Source organism: Macaca fascicularis, chromosome 7, assembly GCF_037993035.2.
Source record: "Macaca fascicularis isolate 582-1 chromosome 7, T2T-MFA8v1.1".
Taxonomy (NCBI): Eukaryota; Metazoa; Chordata; class Mammalia; order Primates; family Cercopithecidae; genus Macaca; species Macaca fascicularis.
Window position 1 is genome coordinate 33,790,378 of NC_088381.1, and position 25,176 is coordinate 33,815,553.

General features: G+C 49.3%; 1 long non-coding RNA gene across 1 annotated transcript; it reads left to right on the top strand.

Annotated features, from left to right (window-relative positions):
• The first annotated feature begins 11,363 nt into the window (after positions 1 to 11,363).
• LOC123574434 (uncharacterized) lies at positions 11,364 to 22,069 on the top strand. Its single transcript, XR_006699313.3, has 3 exons — positions 11,364 to 11,575; positions 14,939 to 15,133; positions 20,233 to 22,069. It is a non-coding gene; the product is annotated as an uncharacterized lncRNA (long non-coding RNA).
• Positions 22,070 to 25,176: the final 3,107 nt, after the last annotated feature.

The window sequence follows — 25,176 nt, forward strand, 5'->3', positions numbered from 1 at the left end:
ACCTCTGCCTCTAGCAGGGAGGCTGAGCAGTCCCCGCAGCTGTACCCAATGCAAACCGCTGCTGCTCAGATGTGGGGACACAGGGGGATGGAGCTCACAGCCTGGGTCCCAGGACAGCACAGCCGTGCCCATCCCTCTCACTCTGCCAGGCTCTTCCGCAGCAGGGAGCCTTCCTCTGGCTTCTGGGTGCACTGACAGCTGCAGCAGCTACAATCTCCTTGATACCCATTCATTCATTCATTCATTCATTCATTCCTTCATTTATTCATTCCCTCACTAAATATTTATGCTGAGTGCCTGTTATGTGTCAGGCACCGTGCTAAGAGCTGGAAATACAGCAGTGAGCAAGTGCCCATGGGGCCTGGTATGTATGGGGCACTCTACTCACAGCACAATGACCAAGTGCATGAGCTGGAAGGCAGGAGGAAGGGAGGAAAGGAGGCGTCTATGCAGTCGGCACCCTCTGCTTTTGTGTGCACCATCTCATTGAATCTTCCCAACCGCACTCCGTGATTAGAAGGTGTCCCCATCCCCCTTTTCACAGAAAAAACAGCCAAGTTCCAAAAGAAAGGGCAGAGATGGATTGATACAGCTTGTCTAATTTCAGAGCTCTGAACTCTCTCATCCATGCACACTACAACGGCACTCACAAGCTCACAAATGCACAGGGACACATACTCACCCCCTCACACACCTGGACTGTGCATCCCTGCTCCGGGGGTACCCAGTGACTGAGTCATGCGCTAACATTCTACTTTTCTTTTTCCTTTTTCTTTTAGAAAGAGTCTTGCTCTGTCACCCAGTCTGGAGTGCAGTGGCACGATCTTGGCTCACTGCAGCCTCTGCCTCCTGGGGTCAAGAGATTCTCCTGTCTCAGCCTCCTGAGTAGCTGGGATTACAGGCATGCGCCACCTTGCCTGGCTAATTTTTGTATTTTTTTAAATAGAGATAGGGTTTCCTCATGTTAGTCAGGCTGGTCTCAAACTCCTGACCTCAGGTGATCCACCTGCCTTGACCTCCCAAAGTGTTGGGATTACAGGCGTAAGCCACCGCGCCTGGCCAACATTCTACTTTTTTTCATCATAACCATGTTCTGAGCACCCACTCTGGCTCCTGTATGCTCCTGTCTGGGCCCAGGAACCCAGAGCAACAGGGGAGACTGAGTCCCTGCCCTTCAGGCATGTGCTGTCTAGTAAGGAAGCCACTGGCTGTGGCTGCTGTGTGAAATGTGATTAAATCTACATTGAGATGTGCTGTGAGTGTGAAATACATACTGAGTTTCTAAGACTTAGTAAGAAGAAAAGAATGCAGAAAATTCCATACTTTAACCAGGTTGAGTACCCCTTATCTGAAATGCTTCAGACCAGAAGTGTTTTGGATTTCGCATTTTTTTCTGTTTTTTGGAATACTTTTTGCATATACATAAGTGAGATATCTTGGGGACGGGACCCAAGTCTAAACGTGAAATTCATATATGTTTTGTATACACCATATATACATAGCCTGAAGCTAACTTCATATAAGATTTTAAATAATTTTGTGCATGAAACAGAAGTTTTGGCTGGATGTTGACTGCGACCCGGCACAGGAGGTCGGGGCGGAACCCTCCTCTGGTGGAGTCATGTCAGCACTCAAACACTTTTGGAGTTGGGAGAATTTCAAAGCTCAGATTTTTTTTTTCTTTTTTTTTTTTGAGACGGAGTCTTGCTCTGTTGCCCAGGCTGGAGTGCAGTGGCCAGATCTCAGCTCACTGCAAACTCCGCCTCCCGGGTTCACGCCATTCACCTGCCTCAGCCTCCTGAGTAGCTAGGACTACAGGCGCCCGCCACCTCGCCTGGCTAGTTTTTTTGTATTTTTTTAGTAGAGACAGGGTTTCACCGTGTCAGCCAGGATGGTCTTGATCTCCTGACCTCGTGATCCACCCGTCTCGGCCTCCCAAAGTGCTGGGATTACAGGCTTGAGCCACCACGCCCGGCCCAAAACTCAGATTTTTAAATTAGGGATATGCAACCTGTGTGAATCACACGTTGAAACTATATATCTTTTGGATATATGGGGTTAAAGAAAAAGTATATAAAAGATCATTTTCCATGCTTCTTTTAAAAAAATGTGGTGGCGGCTGGACACGATGGCTCACGCCTGTAATCCCAGCACTTTGGGAGGCTGAGGCAGGTGGATCACGAGGTCAGGAGATCAAGACCATCCTGGCTAACACGTGACACCCTGTCTCTACTAAAAATACAAAAAATTAGCTGGGCAAGGTGGTGGGCGCTGTAGTCCCAGCTACTGGGGAGGCCGAGGTAGGAGAATGGCATGAACCCGGGAGGCGGAGCTTGCAGTGAGCAGAGATCGTGCCACTGCATTCCAGCCTGGGAGATAGAGCAAGACTCCATCTCAAAAAAAAAAAAAAAAATGTGGTGGCTACTTACCTGTTTGAGCTTGCAGGAGCATATTTTAAAAACGTGGCTACTAAAACATGTAAAGCCACATATGTGGCTCACGTGTGTGCTCACATGATATTGCTGAGGGACAGTGTGGCTGGAGATGGAAAGACAAACCGTAAGCTAGCGCACGCATGCGGAACAAGGGTGCCTGCAAGCAGGGGAACAGGCCAGGGAGGAAGCAGTGCAGGGTGGGTGGATGCCGGCAGTCAGGATGGGTGGCCTCAGGGGTGGAGGGGGAGCCAGGAGAGGGAGGAGCCGGGAGTGAGCGCAGGATGAGTCATTTCTTACCCTTCGAGGGGCTGGGACCTGGGTCCTGGAGGAAGGAAGGAGATCCAGGGAGCTGTACAGGCGCCTGCCTTTTTTCCTTCCCCGACTGAGCGAGGGGTCCCGGCACTGCGGGGGCCCTCTGGAGGTCACCACCTCCATCCAGCCTCTCGGTTTCAGAGGGTCAGTGTCTGCCATGGTCCTGATCTAGGGTTGGCAAATGGTCCTCTGGCCCTGCCCTCACAGGTGCTCACTCCACAGGTGCATTAATCCAGTGCCTGGGATGGTCCAAGCCTGCTGTCAGCACTGCACAGGTGGTGGTGACCAATCAAAGTGCCTGCTCCAGGGCAGCTCATAGCAAGCATGGGGTGGCTGGAGACGGACAATAGGCAAAGGAACAACTACATGTGTCAGGTGTGGTCAGTGAAAAGAAAAATCAAGAGGGAGGATGGATGGGTGGGCGCTGTGTTAGAGAGAATGTGACATTTCAGGAGGGACCTGAATGAATTCAGGGATGGAGCCATGAGCACACCAAGAGGAAGAGCATCCCAGGGAGCTGGAACAGCAGGTGTGAGGTAAGAGCATGCCAAGGACAGCATCAGGTCCACCAGTGGGACAGACGGGAGGAGCGAGTAGCCAAAGGTGAGGTCAGGGAGCCTCCGTGTCAGGGTGAGGCCCAGGCAGATGAGTCTCACGAGTATCCTCCATAAGCGGCAGTTACGGCTGTCACTATTATTAGGCTCTAGAAGGCCACACCTTCCCTAGAAGGATGACAACTGCCACCACCCTTAGAATCTTCCAAGTGGAGGGGTGGTGCCTCTGGCCTCAGGGCTTGGTGCATAAAAAATGGGACAGCCACACACTTTCTTTTGCTCAGCATATGCTAGCAGTTCATGAGACACTTGGACTGGGTGGCCTCTGGGGGTGGCAGGTGGGAGCTATCAGAGAGGCAGGAGGCCCAAGTGACCTCAAAACTCAGCAGTTTCCTGCACTTAGGGAGTCAGGGCCCCAGAACCTTGTGACATTCCGCTCTACCGTCCTCCTCCCTCTGCTCTCCAGCCCAGCTTTGTCATGCCCCTCCTCCACTCAAGAACCCACAATGGCTCGCTATTACCTGTAATTCTTCAGCCAACCTTTACCACAGGGACCATCCGTGCCCCTCAGGTGTCTCTGTTTAATGGTTATTTGCCCCCAAATCTCAGCTCAGACTGCTGGAGAAAATGACATGTTTCTGTTCTTTGCCAAGAGGGAAAGACCTGCTTTGATAAATACTTTTTTCCCCAAGGAAATGAGTGTCTACTTTTCTCTGAACCACAAAGCCAGTGCTACCTGCACTTGGTCTTCACCGTGAGAGCACCTCACAGTCCCATGGGGTGTGGCTTGCCTGCCAGTCTCTCAAGACAGCTGCACTCATGCAACTGGCCTGGAGGCAAGAGCCTGCCCCAGAAGGACAACTGTCTAGTCCTGCACAGGCTTCTTCCAATGCGGCAGAGTGTATTGAAAGGATGCCGGCCTCCCACTTCAACTGCACTCGCGCAGCCGTTTATGGAGGGGCTACCACGGGCCTGCCACTGTGCGGTGGGCTGACCTTCTGAGAGAGGTCCCCGTGGGAGGGGACTGATTCCAAATATGCTTTTTTTTTTTTTTTTTTTTTTTTTGAGACAGGGTTGCACTCCTGTCGCCGAGGCTGGAGTGCAGTGGCACAATCTCAGTTTACTGCAACCCCCATCTCCTGGATTTAAGCGATTCTCCTGCCTCAGCCTCCCAAGTAGCTGGGACTACAGGCGTGCTCTACCACACCCAGCTAATTTTTGTATTTTTAGTAGTGACGAGGTTTCACCATTAGGTTTCACCATGATGGACAGGCTGGTCTCGAACTCCTGACTTCAAGTGATCTGCCCACCTTGGCCTCCCAAAGTATTGATGTTACAGGCGAGAGCCACTGCACCTGGCCCCAAATACACTTCTGTTAAAGAATGGGTATTACTACTTTTCAAATGGTTATGTGACAAGACAGAAAACTATTCTTTTGAATCCAGTAACCATAGCCCTCCAAGCTTATGAAAAATTTCCCTTATTCAATTGCATCTTATAATGCCTGCTCTGTTTTCCTAAGGAGGTCCAGGGTCTGGACCTTTCTGTGGATTCCTTATCAGGAAGATGGGTGTTATTATATAGCAGTTTGCCAGCGAGGCTCAGGAGGGCTGTGACTTTCTTGAGACCACATGGCCACGTGATCTGGAACCAGGTGGAACCTCCATGCCTGAATCTAAAGGTTCTCCACTCTGGCTGCATGAGAACCACGAGCAGCCTTCCAAGCACCACCTGCAGAGAGTCAGGCCACTGGTGGGGATCCCAGGTGATTGTAATGTCCCAGGAGCTGGGAACTATTGCTCAGAAGCCAGATCGCAAGCCCTCTCTGGCCTGGGGGCAGAGGAGCCTCCTGGCTCTGCTGGTTTACTTGCTGTGTGACTTGAGGCAAATTCCAGTGCATCACTGGTCTTCAGTTTCTTCATTTGCAAGAAGAGAGATCCCGTTCAAGGTCTGTTTCTATGAGGAATTCATGAGTCACTCGGCATCGAGAAGATGCTTGGGAAGGCCTCCTGGAGAAGCAGCATGAACATGGGCTCGGATCGTGGCCCTTCCCATATCGGGCTGCAGGGAGGGAGGGGAAGACCTTGCACCGGAAACCTCGTCACCGGTCGCTGTCGTCTGCACTCCACAGTCCTAGGGGTACTCTTGCTGGGACGGAAGTCCCAACCTCCTCTGAGGGTGAGTGGGCAGGGCCCATGTCCACACCTCTCTTAACAGCCCTCATAGGCAAAGGGGGCTGCAAAGGCCTGACGCTGCTAGGTCTTCAGGGCCAGCCTTGGGCTTCTGTGGCTCAGGAGCAGGGAGAGGGCCCCCAGCCCTGCGGGCTCAGCTCTGGAGGGGCTGAAAGGCAGGAGCCCTGAGCTGGCAGGGCCTGGAAGATGGTGTCCTCTCCGTAATGCAATTCCCAGAGCCTTTCTTTGTCTTCATTTCCTGATCATGAAAAATACGTTACAGAACAAATAGAACTAGGTTTATAGTTCCCAAATTATGAAGGTGATTTCACGTTTTTTGGTGTGTGATGGAGTTCGTTTTTCTTCTGGGACATTTTGGGTCTCGCTGTAACATGAAGGTGGGATGTTGGGGGCACGGGAGGACTTGGCCCTCTCTAGGCTGTGCTGATTACTATAGTGGAGGGACTCACAGAGTTCCAGGCTGGGGCAGGAGGGGGGTGATTGTGGCTCTGAGAATAAAAGAGCAGGTTGGCCAAGCCATGGAGAAAAACTGAAGTCCTCGCCTGCCAGGAGAGAAGCCATGGTAGGCACCTGCTGAGTGTGGTCTGCGGGGCCGCCCTCCACAGTTCCCGTGAGCCTTGTGTGGGCAGGCGTCCCCTGACATTTCTAACTGAAACCAGGGGGAAGCTGCTTCCCCGCGGAGCAGCAGGCATCCCTGTCAGAGCCACCGGCTTTCTCCCTGTGACTCACGGCTGCTTCCTCCTGGTCATCTGGTCCAGGGCAGGCCCAGAGGATGTGTGTTGACTGACCACGTTCCTGCTAAAAATATGGGTCCTGGAGTCAGAATTTCTTGCTGTGAAAAGCACTTCCTGCAGGCAGGGTGCCTCAGGAAGCAGATTATAACATTGTTTTTCTGAGTCTTTCTCTTCTTGTGTGGGGTCTCTATATTCAGAGTCTATAAACATGAACAAATGTATGTACAGTGGCCAGGAAAGCGGGAAACAGGTGGCGGCGGTCACAGGGCAGCACTGGGCTGGGAACCCCTTTCAGCAGCTCCCGCCGTGGGCATGTCAGTGTGGACTCCCTCTAAGACACTCTGGCGCAAGGGCCATTGCTTTTCTTTTTCTTTGTTTCTTTGTTTCTTTTTTTTTTTTTTGGAGGAGGGGAAAGACAGTCTCACTCTGTCGCCCAGGCTGGAGTGCAGTGGTGCAATCTCGGCTCATGCAGTCTCCACCTCCCGGGTTCAAGCGATTCTTGTGCCTCAGCCACCCAAGTAACTGGGATTACAGGTGTGTGCCACCATGCCCAACTAATTTTTGTATTTTTAATACAGACAGGGTTTCACCATGTCAGCCAGGCTGGTCTCAAACGCCTGATTTCAAGTGATCCACCCGCCTCGGCCTCCCAAAGTGCTGGGATTACAGGCGTGAGGCACTGCACCTGGCCTTCTTTGGTTTTCTAGCTTCCATCTACTCAGCATGGGAGGAAATCCAATTTGTTGTGCTTCCTGGCTCCTGGGGTCCTGTGGACCTGAGAGGGTCTTGCACCATTCAGGGAACTGGCCCTCCGGGCCTCAGGATGCCCTGGGCACTGCGGAGAGATTCACTCTTCAGCCACGGTGGTCCTGGGAGCAGTGCTGATGAGTCAAAGCTCAGCCTCTGGCTATTCAGGCTCTACCCCCTGAGCAGCCTTGGGCACCCTTCCCCGTCACTCTTCACCATTTGCTGAGACCACTACCCCTGCCCCCCATCTATCCCAGCCTCTTCAACTAAAGCTGCCGATCTCACGCCCTGCTTCTCTGGGACCACCTCTCCCCACATGCCATGGGCCTGAAACCTAAGAGTTCTTGGGGGTTTGGGGGTGGGTGAGAACACTCAGCCCTTCAGAAACACAAAGCGGCCTCTTCTTCCCAGAATGAGGAGGGGAAGGGAGAAAGGGGAAGGAAGACGCTTGATACAGTTGGGGTGTTTGTCCTCGCCCAAATCTCAGGTTGAATTGTGATCTGCAGTGATGGAGGTGGGACCTGGTGGGAGGTGTTGGGATCATGCGAGTGGATCTCTCATGGCTTGGTGCTGTCCTCACCATAGTGAGTGAGTTCTCGTGAGACCTGGTCATTGAAGAGTGTGTGGCACCCCGCACCCCACGCTGTCTCTCTTGTTCCTGCTTTCGCCATGTGGCATGACTGCTCCCCCTTCACCTTCCACCACGATCGTAAACTTCCTGAGGCCTTCTCAGAAGACGAGCAGGTGCGGAGGTCAGGCTTCCTTACAGCCTGCGGAACCATGAGCCAATCAAACCTCTTTTCTGGCCAGGCGCGGTGGCTCATGCCTGTAATCCCAGCAGTTTGGGAGGCCAAGGCAGGCAGATCCCCTGAGGTTAGGAGTTCGAGACCAGCCTGACCAACATAGAGAAACTCTGTCTCTACTAAAAATACAAAATTAGCCAGGCGTAGTGACACATGCCTGTAATCCCAGCTACTCAGGAGGCTGAGGCAGGAGAATTGCTTGAACCTGGGAGGCAGAGGTTGCAGTGAGCCAAGATCGCACCATTGCACTCCAGCCTGGCTAATAAGAGCAAAACTCTGTCTCAAAAAAAACCAAAACCTAAAAGAAAAAAACCCCTTTTTTCTTATAAATTACACAGTCTCAGGTATTTCTTTATAGCAGTGCAAGAACAGCCTCTTACGTTTTATTTGTCTCTGGGAATATAGAGTAAAATAACAATAATAAGTAACAAATAACACTCCAATACAAAACAAAAGAAAACACTCCAGAAGACGAACTGTATTTTAGTTTTGTTTTGTTTTACTAAGTAGATCCCCTTGTTACGTTAGCCTCATTTTACAGATGAAGAACCCAGGGCTCAGAGGGTTCCTTGGGCTGCCACGTGGCACTGGGTGGGGGTTTATGGAGGTCATGGCCCCATGTCTATGCTCTCAATCTGACCAGCGTAGGCATCAGGGTGGGCACTGCCCTGCACAGAGGCCCAAGGGTGGTCCTGACCACGTTGCCCAGGATGGTCTCGACTCACCTACTAAGGGATGGCCTCCATCACAACCTTAGCCACTGCTGGCGAACAGGTGGAAAGGAACCAAAAGACAAGTACATCCCAGCCATTAAAGGTAGAGCTGGCTGAGCCTCCTTCAGAGACTGCATAATGGTGACTCTTTACTTGGGGGTTGATTTACACCCAGGCTTGATTTATGGGCGCGGATGTGCATATATCACCTCCCGTAATCCCCACAAGAATCCTATTCTTTCCATTCTCCAGATCATAAAATGGGCATGCAGATGTTGAGTAACTTCCCCAAATCCTGTAACTAGTAAGTTGCCAAAAATGGGATCTGAACCCAAATCTCTTAAGTCCAGTGTTCTTTCCATAATATGTCAGTGAATATAGCTGAGATTTCATTTTTTAGAGAGATGAAAATTAAGAGAGGTGAGTACTGACGTTTGCACTTCTCATTTGACAACAATAGACAACAGGGAAACCAATGTGAAATTTCAGTCTCTAGGAGCTTACAGACGGAAGAGAAACTACGAGAATGGTTATTCTACAAAGTACCATCAGGTGGCACCATTGCACAGCAGCTGCATATCCCCAGGGTTCAACTCAACAGAAGGGTCAGCTCCCTCTGGCCAGCTGCATCTCCACCCTGGCCGTGGCATGTGCCCCCTGCCCCCACCTTTACTAATATGGTGTCAAGAGCTGATGTGTGAATAAGAAACGTAGCATCCCATGCCTGAGCTGCTGTCCATGTACTAGTCCATCTATTTGTGTCTGGTAACTATTTTAAGATATCTTGACCTTATTAAATGTTTTAACAGAATCTGATCTGTCTCTGAAAACATTGCCCTTTCTTGTCTGGAGGTGCAGGGACAGGAAGGAGGCCTTTAATCAAGGTTCTTCTTGACCTGAGATGATGGTGGGAAAGGTGTGGGGTCTAGATTGAAGGTGGAGGGGTCAGAGGTCATGCAAGGGCAGTGGTGGGTTTGACTTGGCATTTGGGGCCAGGCAGGCAGCTTTGCAGAGTGCATCGTTTGCCTTTGTATGGGGTCAGGAGCTTGGACAGCTTTGGGGGTGGGGTGGGTGGGTAATGAACCCTTCTCACACTGTTTTCTGTTTTGTTTTTGTTTTGTTTTGTTTTTTTGAGACAGGGTCTTGCTCTGTCGCCCAGGCTGGAGTGCAGTGGTACAATCCCGGCTCACTGCAACCTCTGCCTCCCGGGTTCAAGCGATCCTCCTATGTCAGCCTCCAGAGTAGCTGGGACCAGAGGCATGCACTACCATGTCTGACTAATTTTTTGTTTTGTTTCGTATTTTTTGTAGAGATGAGGTTTCACCATGTTGCCCAAGATGGTCTCAAACTCCTGGACTTAAGCAGTCTGCCCGCCTTGGCGTCCCAAAGAGTTGAGATTACAGGCGTGAACCGGTGCCCCCGGCCCCAATTAGTTTTATAATGCTGCATGAAATCTAGATTATTTTAAAATGCCACATAAAAATAATTACTATGACATTTAAATATAGTGACAATGAAGTTCGTAACAGAATTGGTATTAAAGTATTATTATTGTATAACTCACAAAAATTTGCCTTCTGTATAATCTCTCACATGGAAACATAAAATGTCAAGAATTTTCTGTAAGGAAACATAAAAGGTCAAGAATTTTCTGTAAGGAAACATAAAAGTAGGTTAGCAACAAGTAAGACTAATAAACATAGCATACATTTTATACATTGTAGAAATACTTATTTTTTATTCAATAATTTGAATGTAAAGGGCTTCGAATTTTTTTTGTTTTGTATGTTACCAATAAATTGAAGCTATTTAAAGCTGTTAAATCTAAATTCTAGTCTCTGTAGAGATTATACCGGTTCCCACCGATTATCCCATGTGTCATGGGATGCCTTGTGCCCCTCCAAAATTCATATGTTGAAGTCCCAACCCCCAGCACCTCAGAATGTGACTGTATTGGGTGCTACATTCTTTAAAGAAATAATTAATCCTTTTCCTGTTTAGAAAAAAAAAACGTGCAGCCCACTGCCAGCAATCATTTCATTTTTTTTTTTTTTTTTTTGAGACAGAGTCTTGCTCTGTTGCCCAGGCTGGGGTTCCATGGCACGATCTCGGCTCACTGCAACCTCTGCCTCCCAGGTTCAAATGATTCTCCTGCCTCACCTTCCCAAGAAGCTGGGACCACAGGCACACACCACCACAGCTGGGTAATATTTTTGTTGTTGTTGTTGTTGTTGTTTTTGTAGAGATGGGATTTCGCCACATTGCCCAGGCTGGTCTCAAACTCCTGACCTCAAGTGATCTGTCCGCCTCAGCCTACCAAAATATAGGCATGAGCTACCGTGCCTGGCCAGAGCTCATTTCATTTTACATAAACAAATGTGACTGATTTTCGATGTCAAAGTAAAATTTAAAAACTGTTCTTGGAGTTATTTCTAAACAGAACTAACATCAAAATCATCTCAATTATTAGAATCATCTATTTCATAAAAACAAGATTCATCAAATGAATCTATGGCCAACAACTGTTTGAGAACGATCACGTAGGAATGCCACGTTTTCTCGGATTTGACATTTTCAGCCATCGAGAATTACTATATTTTCTAAATGGAAATGCCACTACTAAAGACAGAATGCTATATGCAGAATGATGTCTTTTGTTTCCAAAGTTGATACACTAGAGCAAAGCGAAAATAATAAAAGCGAAATGTTTTGTGACCAAATTACTTTGGGGTAAATGCTGCAGCTGCAAGAGCTGCTGGTGAGTGTTCTTGGGCTAAACAGGAAAAGAGTTAAGGGAACAATTACATCCTGGGAATGGGCTCTAATCCAATATGATTGGTGTCCTTATAAGAAGAGGAGATCAGGGCACAACGCACAGACAGCGGGGACCACGTGAAGACACAGGGAGAAGGCCGCATCTACAAGCCAAGGAGAGACCAACCCCGTCGGCCCCTGATCTCAGACTTGTGGCCTCCAGCACTGCTGCTCAGCCACCCCAACTGTTCCCTCATGACGGCAGCCCCAGCAGATGAATAGCCTGCGTTGTGCAGGCTGACAGGGAAGAGGCAATGAGGAGAGAGGGAGGTAAGACAGCTTCTTTCAATGATAAATCCCTTTTCCCAGAATAATCTGTACCTGTCTTCTTAAAGTAGCTCTTTGCACCAAAAGGGAGGATAATGAATTTTCAAATTGCAAACAGGTTCATTTGTTTCTACAAAACTGTATGTGGCCTAAAAGTGACAGTCATCCTCCTGAGAGAGTCCCCCGTCTTCTAGATGGGACTGGCCCGTGCTAACCAAAGCCGGGCTCTGGCAGGGATTCCAATTTGGGAAGATAAATGAGCAGGCGTGGCTGGCCCCTGAGCCACAGCTGAGCTCTCATGGAAGCGTCAGAAACAAGTACAGTCAACCCCAGGGACTTGGGCAAGGCCAGCCAGATGGTGAGGTGACCCCCAGGGCCCTGCAGCCACAGTGAAATTGACAAGGACCCGGAGCAGGGGCTGAAGACCCCTGTGGGCAGGAACAAATGCTGCATCTGGGCGGGGGATGGGGCAGGCCTGTAGGAAGCCAGGTCCCACCTGTGCTTCCCACTCAGCGCTGGATCAGAGGCCAGGCTGACCTATGACCTCACATGAGAGGCCACACTTGGCCAGTGCTCTAATTTTTATTTATTTTTTATTGTTGTGATGATGGAGTTTGCTGTGTTTACAAGGCTAGTCTCAAACTGCTGGACTCAAACAATCCACCCACCTTGGCCTCCCAAAAGTGTTGGGATTACAGGCGTGAGCCGCCGAGCCCGGTCCAGTGCTCTATTTTGAAAACAATAGTTAACTACTAACTGTTTTTAAAATAAATAGTTGATGGACTGAATAGTACTTTTTCAAAAATTGGCTTTATGTAGACTGACTAGATTCTCCTAACATGCAAAGGAAATATTTTGGGCGGGTGGAGGGGGGGACCTCTAGAAGTTATAGCTCTAAATGTATTAGGTTCCCAGGCCAGGGAGAAAAATTAACTACTTTAGAGCAATATTACTTGGCAGGCAATGTTCTGCTGGCATCACTGCATATGGGTACCTCAACTTCTCCTACAATAAAACCTTATTAATTTGATATCCAAAGAACAAAAAGAAAAATTCTCCAACCCCTGCTGGTCTTTGCATTTACCAGGTCCGGCTTATCTCAGCACTTTCATTAAACAGTAATAAGGTGTCTCGTTGGTTGGGGACTAGCAGTGACTTTGAAATAGTTGCTATTTTTGGCCAGGCACAGTGGCTTATGCCTGTAATCCCAGCACTCTGGGAGGCCAAGGCGCGCAGATCACCTGAGGTCAGGAGTTTGAGACCAGCTTGGCCAACATGGAGAAACCCTGTCTCTACTGAAAATGCAAAAATTAGCCAGGCATGGTGGGGGGCACCTGTAATCCCAGCTGCTCTGGAGACTGAGGCAGGAGAATGGCTTGAACCCAGGAGGCGGAGATTGCAGTGAGCTGAGATTGCACCATTGCACTCCGGCCTGGGCGACAAGAGTGAAACTCCGTCTCAAAAAAAAAAAAAAAAAAGATAAAAAGAAAAAAAGAAATAGTTGTTACTTTAAATGAACCAACATTGGAACAATGAGGTTCTACTGTAATTTGGTGTGATTTAATTAACTCCAACTTTGTGTTGGGCCTTAAACCTCTTCATCCCAATCAGGAAAAGCCTAGGCTGCCTGCCTTCTTCCTGAGACAGTGGGGCCTCTCTGAAAGCCCACCTTGTTTTGCTTCTTTGGGCAGCTGCTGTGACCTCACTTTTGTTCAGAGCTCAGCAGTGTATGGGGTAACCTTTTTTAGAAAACGTTATTTTTATTTTTATTTATTTTTTGAGACAGGGTCTCACTCTGTTGCCCAGGCTGGAGTACAGTGGCACGATCACAGCTAATTGCAGCCTTGAACTCCTGGGTACAAGTGATCCTCCCACATCAGCCTCTCAACTAGCTGGGACTACCGGCTTGTGCCACCATGCCCAGCTAATTAGAAAAAACAATTTAGTAGAGACAAGGTCTCACTATGTTGCCCAGACCAGTCTTGAACTCCTAAACTCAAGCAGTCCTCCTGCCTCGGTCTTCAAAAGTGCTGGGATTACAAGCATGAGCCACTGAGACCAGCTTATTTTTATTTTTTGAGAAAAGGTCTTGCTCTGTCACCCAGACTAGAGTGCGGCGGCAGGATCCCGGCTCACTGTAGCCTCAACTTCCTGGGTTCAAGTGATCCTGCCTCCTCGGCCTCCCAAAATGCTGAGACTACAGGTGTGAGCCACTGTGGCCAGCTGGTAACCTTTTTGTTTTTTGTTTTTTTTGCTTGCCGTTACCATCAACTCAGCATGTCTAAAAAGCAGCTGTCACTCTCCTCACCTACTACATCCCCTGCCTGACCTCCAGACTCCAGACCACCAGGCTCAGAATCACTCTGTTATTTTGGCTTCTCCTTTTATCCTCAAACTGCCCAAATGCTGCTTCCTCTTCCTTCTCAAGGTGGCTCCATGTCTGTGGCCCAGGCTCTCACACTTGTGTCTGCCTCTCTGCCCCGTCACTCTCCTGCAGAAAACCCTTCCCTAGCTCCCCATCGCCCACCAGCGGTTGTCACTGTTCCACAGGACCTAGGAGCTGGGGAGAGTCATTGCAGGAAGCTGTGGGGTGACGATGAAGGGATGAGGGGTCCTGGGCCAGTGACTTTGTCCTCACCTCTGCTGTGACCAGAGCCATCCTGCTCTTCTCAGATTCATCCAGGAAGCTTCTGGGTAATATTTGATGTGGAAACAAAAGGTCTTTGTAGCTAAAAATACCTTAGAAAACGACAAAAATTCTATTGGGCCAGTGCTCTCCAGTTTAACAATCAAGACCTGAATCAACAAGACAAAGGCCACTTCTTTGCTTTCCTCCGCTTCTGATTCACTCCAAACCTCTCACCTGTGGGGTCCTGAAACCCCTTGTCATGTCCCACCCTTGTGCTTGGAGTAGAAAGCGCTCTTCTCTTTCTGATTCCCTGTGGTTGAAGGCCTGGCTCAGACCCCACCACCTCTGATGTGGCTGTGTTCGCCCTGACTGCTTATGCTGGAAGGTTCTCTCTCTTTTTTTTTTTTTTTCCTTTTCTTTTCTTTTTTTTTGGAGACGGAGTCTTGCTCTGTCACCCAGGCTGGAGTGCAGTAGCGCGATCTTGGCTCACTGCAACCTCCGTCTCCCAGATTCAAGCAATTCTCCTGCCTCAGCCTCCTGAGTAGCTGGGACTACAGGCACCCACCATCATACCCGGCTAATTTTTTTGTATTTTTTAGTAGAGACAGGGTTTCACCATGTTGCCCAGGCCAGTTTTGAGCTCCTGAGCTCAAGCAATCCACCTGCCTCAGCCTTCCAAAGTGCTAGGACTACAGGCGTGAGCCACTAAGCCCGGCCAGTTCTCTCTCCTTCTGCAGGCTCCTGCTCTTCTCCCTGGCCACGGATGACTGAATCAAGGGATCCCGATCAAGCAGAACCCCTCAAAGGTCTTTTGGGGCCTGGTGCGGAAACCTGTGCTTACTGCAGAATGTGGAATTGAGACATGGAGGCTGCACCATTGGGTGAGGGCGGCTGGTGCTGAGGGCAAGGGCCAGGCCAAGTCACAGTCACTTGTAAGTCAGAATCCGGGGTTGGGGGGCAGGGGCTGGGGGTAAACTGAGGAAGCTAGGCGGCAGAGGAAAGACAGTGAGGGGGACAAACAGGGTAGAGAGAGACCCTGCTCCTGAGGACGGGCTGGTTTCCATCAGGTCCTCACTTGTGAGACCCCCTGGGCGACTTCACAGCAAACCTTCCCTTGTACCCGAGCTGCTGGAGGGGCCTCTGTTCCTACCAGCGGAAACTCCAGGCCATGTCTCCTGGACTGACCTTGAGCTCCTCAAGGGCAGGGATTGTGCCTTACTCAACTTTCATTCCCTGCAGCACACCAACAGGGTAGGGACCGTGCTTGTATGAGTGTGTGTGTGTGGAGAGAGTATGTGTGAGTGTGAGAGTGTGTGTGACAGGTGACAGCGTGTGTGTAATTTTTCTTTCTCTAGTAGCAGGTGGAGGCCAGAGCTACCTGCCTTGGAAATACTGTGTATTTGAGCTGTACTCCTATGTGTGCACAGCTTGAGCTTGGCTAGGCAATGATTCAAAAACCATGGGTACCACTAGGAGGACTGTAATCAAAATGACAACAATAACAAGTGTTGGCCCAGATGTGGAGACATTGGAACCCACTCACAGTGCTGGTAGGAATAGAAAATGGGGCAGCCACTGTGGAAGGCAGCCTGGCACTTCCTCAAAAGATTAAGCGTAGAGCTGCCACATGAACCAGAAGTCCCACTCCAGGGGCTGTGCCCAAGAGAAATGAAGACACACATCCACGCAAGCACTTGTACACAAACGTTCATAGCAGTGTTATTCACAGTCGCCAGAAGCAGAAACAACCCAAACGTCCATTGCTGGTGGATGGATAAACCAACTGTGGTCGATTCACACAATTGAATATTATTTGGCAATACAAACAGATAAGGTACTGATTCATGCTACCACATGAGTGAACCTTGAAGACACTATACTAAATGAAAGGAGCCAGCCATGAAATACCACAAATGGTTCCTTTTATATGAAAATTTCATAATAGGAAAATCCGTAGAGACAGAAAGTAGATTAGTGGTTGCCAGGGCCTGGGAAAAAGGGAGGTTAAGGCATGATGCCAACAGAGTTTCTTTTTAGGGGATGAAAATGTTCTGGAGTTAGATGATGATGATGGTTGTACAACCTTGTGAATATACTTTAAAAACCACTGAGTTGTATACTTTACAATGGTGAATTTTATAGTGTATGCATTATATTTTACTTTTAAAAGCAAAAACCAGGCTGGGCGTGGTAGCTCACGCCTGTAATCCCAGCACTTTGGGAGGCCAAGGCGGGCAGATCACAAGGCCAGGAGATCGAGACCATCCCTGCTAACATGATGAAACCCCGTCTCTATTAAAAATACAAAAAATTAGCCAGGCGTGGTGGCTGGTGCCTGTAGTCCCAGCTACTCGGGAGGCTGAGGCAGGAGAATGGCGGGAACCCAGGAGGCGGAGCTTTCAGTGAGCGGAGATCACGCCACTGCACTCCAGCCTGGGCAACAGAGCAAGACTCTGTCTCAAAAAAAAAAAAAAAAAAAAAAAAAAAAGCAAAAACCAAGGGCAGCTCCTGTGAGTTAAGGATCTAGGCAGTAAGCAGCAACCACCACTAACATGGTAAACAGAGACATGGGGACATGCTGTGCCTCTTGTGGAGGAACACACCTGCCCAAGGAGTCTTGGGTGAACCTGACTGTGGTCAAGCCCCTAGCTCCAGTACAAATGTACAGGAAGGACAGAGGCAGAGCAATGGGCTAAATGACACCAAGGGGATGCAGTCCAGACTGCAGGGAGTTCCATTTGATAAACCACCCAGTTACTTTAATAGATTCTAAAGTAAAAAAATAAAGAAACCAAGGGGGAACCTATGGATTCAAAGAGTCTTCAGAGATACACATCAACCAATTGCTATATGTGGACCTTCTTTGATCTGGAGTCAAATAATCCATTAAAAAAATAATTGTGGGGCCGGGCACGGTGGCTCACGCCTGTAATCCCAGCACTTTGGGAGGCCGAGGTGGGCAGATCATGAGGTCAGGAGATCAAGACCACAGTGAAACCCCGTCTCTACTAAAAATACAAAAAAAAATTAGCCAGGCGTGGTGGTGGGCGCCTGTAGTCCCAGCTACCTGGGAGGCTGAGGCAGAGAATGGTGTGAACCCGGGAGGCAGAGCTTGTAGTGAGCCAAGATCGCGCCACTGTACTCCAGCCTGGGCGACAGAGCTAGACTCCATCTCAAAAAAAAAAAAAAAAAAAAAAAAAAGAAAAGAAAAATTGTGGCTTTTGACAGATTTGGAGATTTGAATACTAGCTGGATATTTGCTAGTACTGAAGCATTTTTGTTAATTTATTTTTATTGTGATTTCTTTAAAAAAAACACACACAGCCCTTATTTTTTAGAGTTACTGAAATAGAGAAAAAAATAATCTGATGCCTGGAATTGATTTCCAAATAATCATGATGAAGGGAACTGGGTGGAGGAATAGATAAAATGACATTTGCTGTAAGTAGACAAGTGAAGCTGGGTCATAGGTGTATGGGGGCTTTTGTATGTTCTAGCTACTTTTGTATATGTTTGAAATTTTCCATAGCTCCATATTTAGTTCTTATTGGAAAATAAACAAGAAGAGAAGAATTGGAAAAGAGAAATTCTGGGCAAAGTAGTAGTCTGAGGTGGGGTGTCAGGCCTAAGGCCCCCAGGCCTGCTCTGCTAATCTGCCATCTGCCTCTGGGCATCCTCCACAGCCCCTCTCAGGAGGGAGTGCTTTCCATGGCTGTGCACTCTTGGGCCTGGTCTCACAACTGTTTCTGGAGGCAGAAAGTTGTCTTCTGTGGATCAAGACACGAAGAATGGATGATTACATATGGCCACCAAACTTTGTGGAATAATGACTCCAAACTATGGCCCTTCCGCCAGCACAGCAACCCAGGAAGCAAACAGCTGAGGTGTTTGAGAAGGGTCAGGGGAAAAAGCCTTCTTGACTGAGAGCGTGCTGAGGGTTAGGGAAGGGAGAGGTTACCTCTGCATCAGAGGTTGGAGAAGAATCTAATTAAAGGAGTTTGAACTGAACTGGAGTGACACATAAATCATGCAAAATATATGTGAATGTGTTTCTTAAGTAAAATTAGAAAGTCCTCCAGGAGGACGTGCTTCCCCCATGCTCAAAGCTGACCGGTCTTGAAAATGCCTGGTGCACCAACCAAAGGTCGTTTTCCAGCCTTTCTCTGAGAACAGAGAACACGTTTCTCATGGAAGCAACATTATAAGTGGTGGCTGGGTTCCCAAGATCCCCCTCAAAATTTATTTGCCCAGTTTAAAGGCTGAGCATTGGCACCTGAAGTAGGTAGGACCCTTGTAAAGGCTAGCAGTTGGATAACATTAAGTTACATGTCAAGCCAGTCAAGATATGTGCCCTGCAACCCTCAGCAGTTGCTTGTGGGAGGGAGCATCTTCAGTTAGGTGGCTAGGGAAGCAGTGGGATTTGAGCTGGGCTTGGAGTGGTGGATACATATCAGTGATGGTAAGAACCCCTCTGTCCTTCTTACTCACCTTTGCTAAGAAAAATTCTGAACTTTACTTTGAGGCAATTCCCAAATTATCCTTGAATCAGGCCCGGTGAGTTATGAGGGAATGTTAGAGCAAGCCCAAACCATCTGGGACACACATAAATGTGCTCTGGATATGCTGAGTTGATCATAGGGTCCTCAGGTCTTCAGAATATCTGTAAAATGACCGTCACCACCTCACACTTCAGATTCCAGGGCCTTGACTCCCTGGCCTGACATCTCACCTCCACCTCTGTTAAAATTTCAGAATCAGGTTGGCTTTTATCTTTGTTCTTATTTTTGATGTCCCCAATAAACCCTTCTTCAACTGATCTTTTCCACCAGGCCCAAAACTTATTTCTTTTTTTTTTTTAGACGGAGTCTCGCTCTATCCCCAGGCTGGAGTGCAGTGGCATGATCTTGGCTCACTGCATCCTCCCCCTCCCAGGTTCAAGCAATTCTGCTGCCTCAGCCTCCTGAGTAGGTGGGACTACAGGCATGCGCCACCATGCCCAGCTAATTTTTTGTATTTTAGTAGATACGGGGTTTCACCGTGTTGGCCAGGATGGTCTCAATCTTTTGACCTCGTGATCCGCCCGCCTTGGCCTCCCAAAGTGCTGGGATTACAGGCGTAAGCCACTGCACCCAGCCTCTTTCTAAGCCAGCATCCAGAACACAGATCCCAGGCTCATTAGGTAGGTTCAAAAAACAGGTCTCCGATGGCTTCCTTATTTCAGGAAGCACTGAATTAATTATTTCCACTCAGGAAAAGATTATGTTGGAGTCCATTGCTGCTTCTTGATCCCAAGTGAACTCCAGGAAGAAGCAAATGAAAAGCAATCATAGGCCAGGAGCGGTGGCTCATGCCTGTAATCCTAGCACTTTGGGAGGCCAAGGTAGATGGATCACCTGATATCAGGAGTTCGAGACCAGCCTGGCCAACATGGTGAAATCCCATCTCTACTAAAAATACAAAAATTAGCCGGGCATGGTGGCAAGTGCCTGTAATCCCAGCTACTTGAGAGGGTGAGGCAGGAGAATCACTTGAACCCAGGAGGCAGAAGTTATAGTGAGTGGAGATCGTGCCTCTGCACTCCAGCCTGGGTGACAAGAGTGAAACTCTGTCTCAATAAAAAGAAAAGAAAAGCAATCACAGTGTATGTAGATCAAAGGAGGAAGGAACATTTTCCTTAGAATGAAACTTTAATAACGAAAACAATAAACTCCCTCCTTTCCGCTCCTAGAATAACCAAGCACTCAATTCTCATTTGCTTCTCAGCCATCAGCTGTCCTAATCTGTTGTCTATTTTGCTGTGTAACAAAACTCGCCCAAATCTAGTAGCTGAAAGCAACAACCATTTATTATGGCACATGTCTACATGGTGGTGGGTGGTTTTGGTGATTTGGGCCCGGGCTGGCTGAATCCAGGTGGGCTTGTTCAGTGGTCACTGGCAGCTGGGCTGGGGGCTGGCCTGTCTAGCATGGCCTCAGGTAGGAAGAGTTGGTTCTACTCCACAGACTGACCCGTGCTTGTTCTCTTCCTCCAGCAGGCTAGTCCAGGCTCGTTCTCTCAGCGGAGTCAGGGGTCCTAAGAGAAGAGCAAAAGCAGTAAAGGCGTCATGAGGCCTGGACTTAAAGGACACATTGCCAGTTCTGCTATATTCTGTTGACCAAAGCAGGTCACAAGACCGGCCACGGTACAAGGGGTGAGAAAATACGCTCTACCTTTTAATGAGGCATTGTAAACTCACATTGCCAAGGGCGTGAATACAGGAGGTCATTAATTGTGACCACGAATGCCATCTATCTATCAGATCTGCCAATGTGATTTTTCTTTTAGGTGTGAACTTAGTCCAATTTCAGACATTAGTAAAACTCATTCGGATTCCATTTCCAAATTCCTAATTCCAAGAGAACTGGAAAAGCAGAGCGTGCCAACCTCTTATAATCCTTCTTCATGTGACAAACATTTCTGGAGCGCCCACTGAGCCAGGCTCAGAAGGTCCCCGGGACATGTATGAAACCACAGTTCTCCTGCCCTCCAGGTGCTCAGCACAGCAGAATCCCGGCTGGGAACAGAGAGCAGCAATGGCCACACAGCTCTAGTGGGAATCCTGGGGAAGTGGTACGTGGTGTTGAATAGTGACTCAGAGTTTTCCAGAAAGAAAAGGAAGCGGAATTCATTCCAGAGGCCTGGAAGATATAAAGATGGTTGCGTTTTCATGAAACCGAGCTGCTGACACAAAGCGCAAGGCTGAGATTGTGTGGGGCCTTGCCTGACTCTCTGTGGAGCAAGGATTTTACTGTGAAGGATCCACGAAGTTACCGCAGGGCTTCTGCTGGATGCGTGTGCTCTGCTTGGCCCTCTAGAAAGACTGCTGGGGCAGCAGAGAGGTGAAGAGGGAGCTAAAGACAGGGCGACCAGTTGGGAGACTATTTCCGGTCCAAATCCATCCTCTCGGGTTGGAGTTTCCGTGACCGTCCACCTGCTGGCTGGAACTGGGAAGTCGTCTGGGGTCTCTTTGCTTGCTCAGAGTTATGCAAGAGGGTGGGGTCGGGGCAGGACCAGGACGATTTGCCCTTTCTGCTCTTGGCTGATTTCGTAACAGGTTAGTTTTTAAACTTCTGGCTCATTCCAGACACTATGCCTCTGGCCCTGGGAGAGAACTTGGCCTCCCTGACCGCGCATAACATTTCCACTTTCCGGCAAACACTGTCTGGGTGATCAGGTGAGGTTGGCACACACAAATCCTTGAAGTTCAGACCGCCCTTCTCTGGCCGCTTTGTGTACCGCACAAACGTTCCATCTTGGGATGATCACCTGGGGGGAGTTTTCTTCTTCCGACACCTAGTTCAGCTCTGCTGAGCTTTCGGATTCCCAGCCTTTCTCCCACCACAACCAGGTGGTCACGAAGTCTCACAGGAAGTGTGGTAGGCACAATAGTGGTCCCCGGGGATGTCTAGGTCCCCATCCTTGCAACCTTTAAGTGTGTTGTTACACAGCCAAGGGGAGTGAAGTTAACAGATGGAATGAAGATTGCTAATCAGCTGACTTTAAGACTGGGAAACGAGCCTGGATTATCCAGGTGGGGCCAATATCATCATCAAAGTCCTTAATAGTGGAAGAGGAGGCAGCAGAGCAGCGCTGAGTGTTGCTGTGCGAGAAGGATCCGCCTGGCGTTGCTGGCCTTTAAGATGGAGGAAGGGGGCCGTGTGGTAGGAATGTGGGGGCCTAGGGAGGGAAGGAAATGGGCTCTCCCAGGAGCTTCCAGAAAGGAATGCACCCATGCTGACACCTTGACTTTGGCCCCAGTGAGCCTCATGCTGGACTCCTGGACTACGGAGCTGTGAGATAATAAATGTGTGCTATTTTTTTTTTTTTTTTTGAGACGGAGTCTGGCTCTGTCACCCAGGCTCGAGTGCAGTGGCCGGATCTCAGCTCACTGCAAGCTCCGCTTCCCGGGTTCACGCCATTCTCCTGCCTCAGCCTCCCGAGTAGCTGGGAGTACAGGCGCCCGCCACCTCGCCCGGCTAGTTTTTTGTATTTTTTTTTTTAGTAGAGACGGGGTTTCACCGGGTTAGCCAGGATGGTCTCGATCTCCTGACCTCGTGATCCGCCCGTCTCGGCCTCCCAAAGTGCTGGGATTGCAGCGTTGAGCCCCCGCGCCCGGCCATGTCACAGCAGGCCTGGGAAAGTAGTGCAGGGTGTGTGAGCTGACGCTGACCTCCTTGAAGACAGGGTTCTCCACTACGTCCCCAGCGTGGAGTTCAAACTTGCTCTATGCATGGTGCTCGGAAGCATTTTCAGAATGGACAGGACTGATTGAGATGAAGGAGCAGGCATCTACTCTCTCCAGGCCCCTGTCTGGCTGTGTGACCATAGGTGGGTCTCTCCACTCTCAGTGACTATATTCCCATGTCTCTTAAGGCAGTTGATGACCTCAAGGGTGGGTGACTTTTGAAGTGACTCTCAGATGTGTTACCACTGGAACCACTGCCAGATCTCCTGACTCACCTCTCTCTGACTGGTCTCATTCTTTTTTTTTTTTTCGAGACGGAGTCTTGCTCTGTGGCCCAGACTGGAGTGCAGTGGCGCGATCTCGGCTCACTGCAAGATCCGCCTCCCGGGTTCACGCCATTCTCCTGCCTCAGCCTCCCAAGTAGCTGGGACTACAGGCGCCTGCCACCACACACAGCTAATTTTTTTGTATTTTTAGTAGATATGGGGTTTCACCGTGTTAGCCTCAATCTCCTGACCTCGTGACCCACCTGCCTTGGCCTCCCAAAGTGCTGGGATTACAGACGTGAGCCACCGTGCCCGGCCTGGTCTCATTCTTAAAGTCTAATACCATCCTTCTCCAATGCCAAGGTCATTAATTAGCACCCCAGGCCCTCACCGACTCTGTTCTCACCCCCTCTCTGGGGCCTCTGCCTACAGGTTCACTTTGGAGGTCGTGGTAGACGTTGCTGCCCAAAACCTCCAACCATAGGAAACCTCTCCTCCTTATTCTCAGCCAGGAAGTGTGGCCGCAAAGCCTGCTGCACAATTTTGCTCAGGGTCAGACACTGGGACGTCCCTGGGGCCTGTGGTGCTGGTCTCACCAGAGCTTTGACTGTGAATACTGCTTTTCCTCATAGCAGTGTGTGACCCCTAAGCTCCCCTATTCAGTGACCAGGGACAATCACCAAATCAACGCGAAGAGAAAATGAAGCCTTGTGTTTCTATCTAACGGGCGAGCTACACTGCAAGTATAAGAAGTGCTTGTGGGGAAATCTGCTTTCCTGACTCTTACCTCTGTTTCCAGAGGGTGATATAATGTGTGCAAATGCAGATTCAGCTTCGAGGAAACTTTCCTCTAATAAGGAACTGAACCATGTTATGGCATGCTACCTCCAAGGTATGACAGTATCGGTTATACTCATGGGGTCCAACTTTTCTTTAGCTTAGAGGTGATTCTTCCTCAGAGCAGGAGTTCTCTATTTTGGCCACCCATTAGAATCACTTGAGGCGGGAGTGTTTAAAAATCCAAGCCAGGCTGCACTCTAGCCACAGAATCACTGGGTTGAAACAGTTCCCCAGGTGACGCTTATGTGCAGACTGGGTTGAGAACCACTCCACTGCCTTAGATCACTGGCTACTCCTGCCTTTCCCTTTGTTATTTACAAAAACGATTATTTTTTAGTATCTAAAGACCAACATCCATGGACCCTTACTTGTTTTTTTTTTTTTTTGAGACGGAGTCTTGCTCTGCCGCCCAGGCTGGAGTGCAGTGGCCGGATCTCAGCTCACTGCAAGCTCCGCCTCCCGGGTTCACGCCATTCTCCTGCCTCAGCCTCCCGAGTAGCTGGGACTACAGGCGCCCGCCACCTCGCCCGGCTAGTTTTTTGTATATTTTAGTAGAGACGTGGTTTCACCATGTTAGCCAGGATGGTCTCGATCTCCTGACCTCGTGATCCACCCGTCTCGGCCTCCCAAAGTGCTGGGATTACAGGCTTGAGCCACCGCGCCCGGCGACCCTTACTTGTTATACTAGAAGATGCTCTGTCCTCCTTGACCTGAGTCCCATCTTAGTGGGGCTATTATAATGGTCCACGCACCTGAGTCTCATCCAAACCAGTGCCTGCCCCAGGGGGGCAGGCTCTTGGGAGCAATGGCTTCTGAGTCATGCCTGGAATGCAGGAATATGTGGGGATCCGTCCAACTGACAAATGCAACTTACCCAAAGTTTCATTGAATGACCACAAGGGCATCTGTGTGCAGCAGTGGGACCGCAGTCCAGGTCAGGGATCTGGTCTTTAGTGTTGGCCCTGGGCAGGGAGGGAGCCCTAACAGGCACCGAAGCACCCAGTGTGGTTCCTGCTACCTGCAGTTTCTCTGACCCCCACTGCAATCCTTCACCCCTAGGCTCCCCTTGGCTTCCCTGCCTCACCCACAGTCATTGAACTCAGCTGGTAAATGGTAGCTGGAGCCGGTGCGTCCTCGGAGCATGAGTCCCAGCCAGTTTTCACCGACTCCTCTCCTTTCCCAGCTGCCATGGCAAGTGGGTGCCCAGTCCCATAGCAGCCTCTCTTTCCTAAGTAAAATCCCACCCCCTGTGGCTAACTGTTGACAACCTGAAGGAAGAAATGTTCTCCTTTCAAAGGAAAAACAACCCTCCTTCCATGTAGCTTGCCGGCTGCCCACTGCTAGCTAGGTGTCGCTTACAATCCATGGACACCAGTCCCGTAGCAACCCCCAGGGGACTGTCACAGCAGCCCCTGACACAAACTGCTTTAGCAAAGGGGTGTTGAAAAGTATTTTAAAAACAAGTTTGATACACAATTTTTAGGGAGCAGTCAAGGGGGTTCTCAACTGAGGTAACTGACCGACTTGGTGGGGTTTTAGTCAATGAGTGTAGCTTCGCTGCTGAGGCTATTAATGGCAGGGAGGTGGGGGGATAGTGGGTATAAAGGCAATGAGATTACATATCAAGATGGAAGGGGGCATCTTA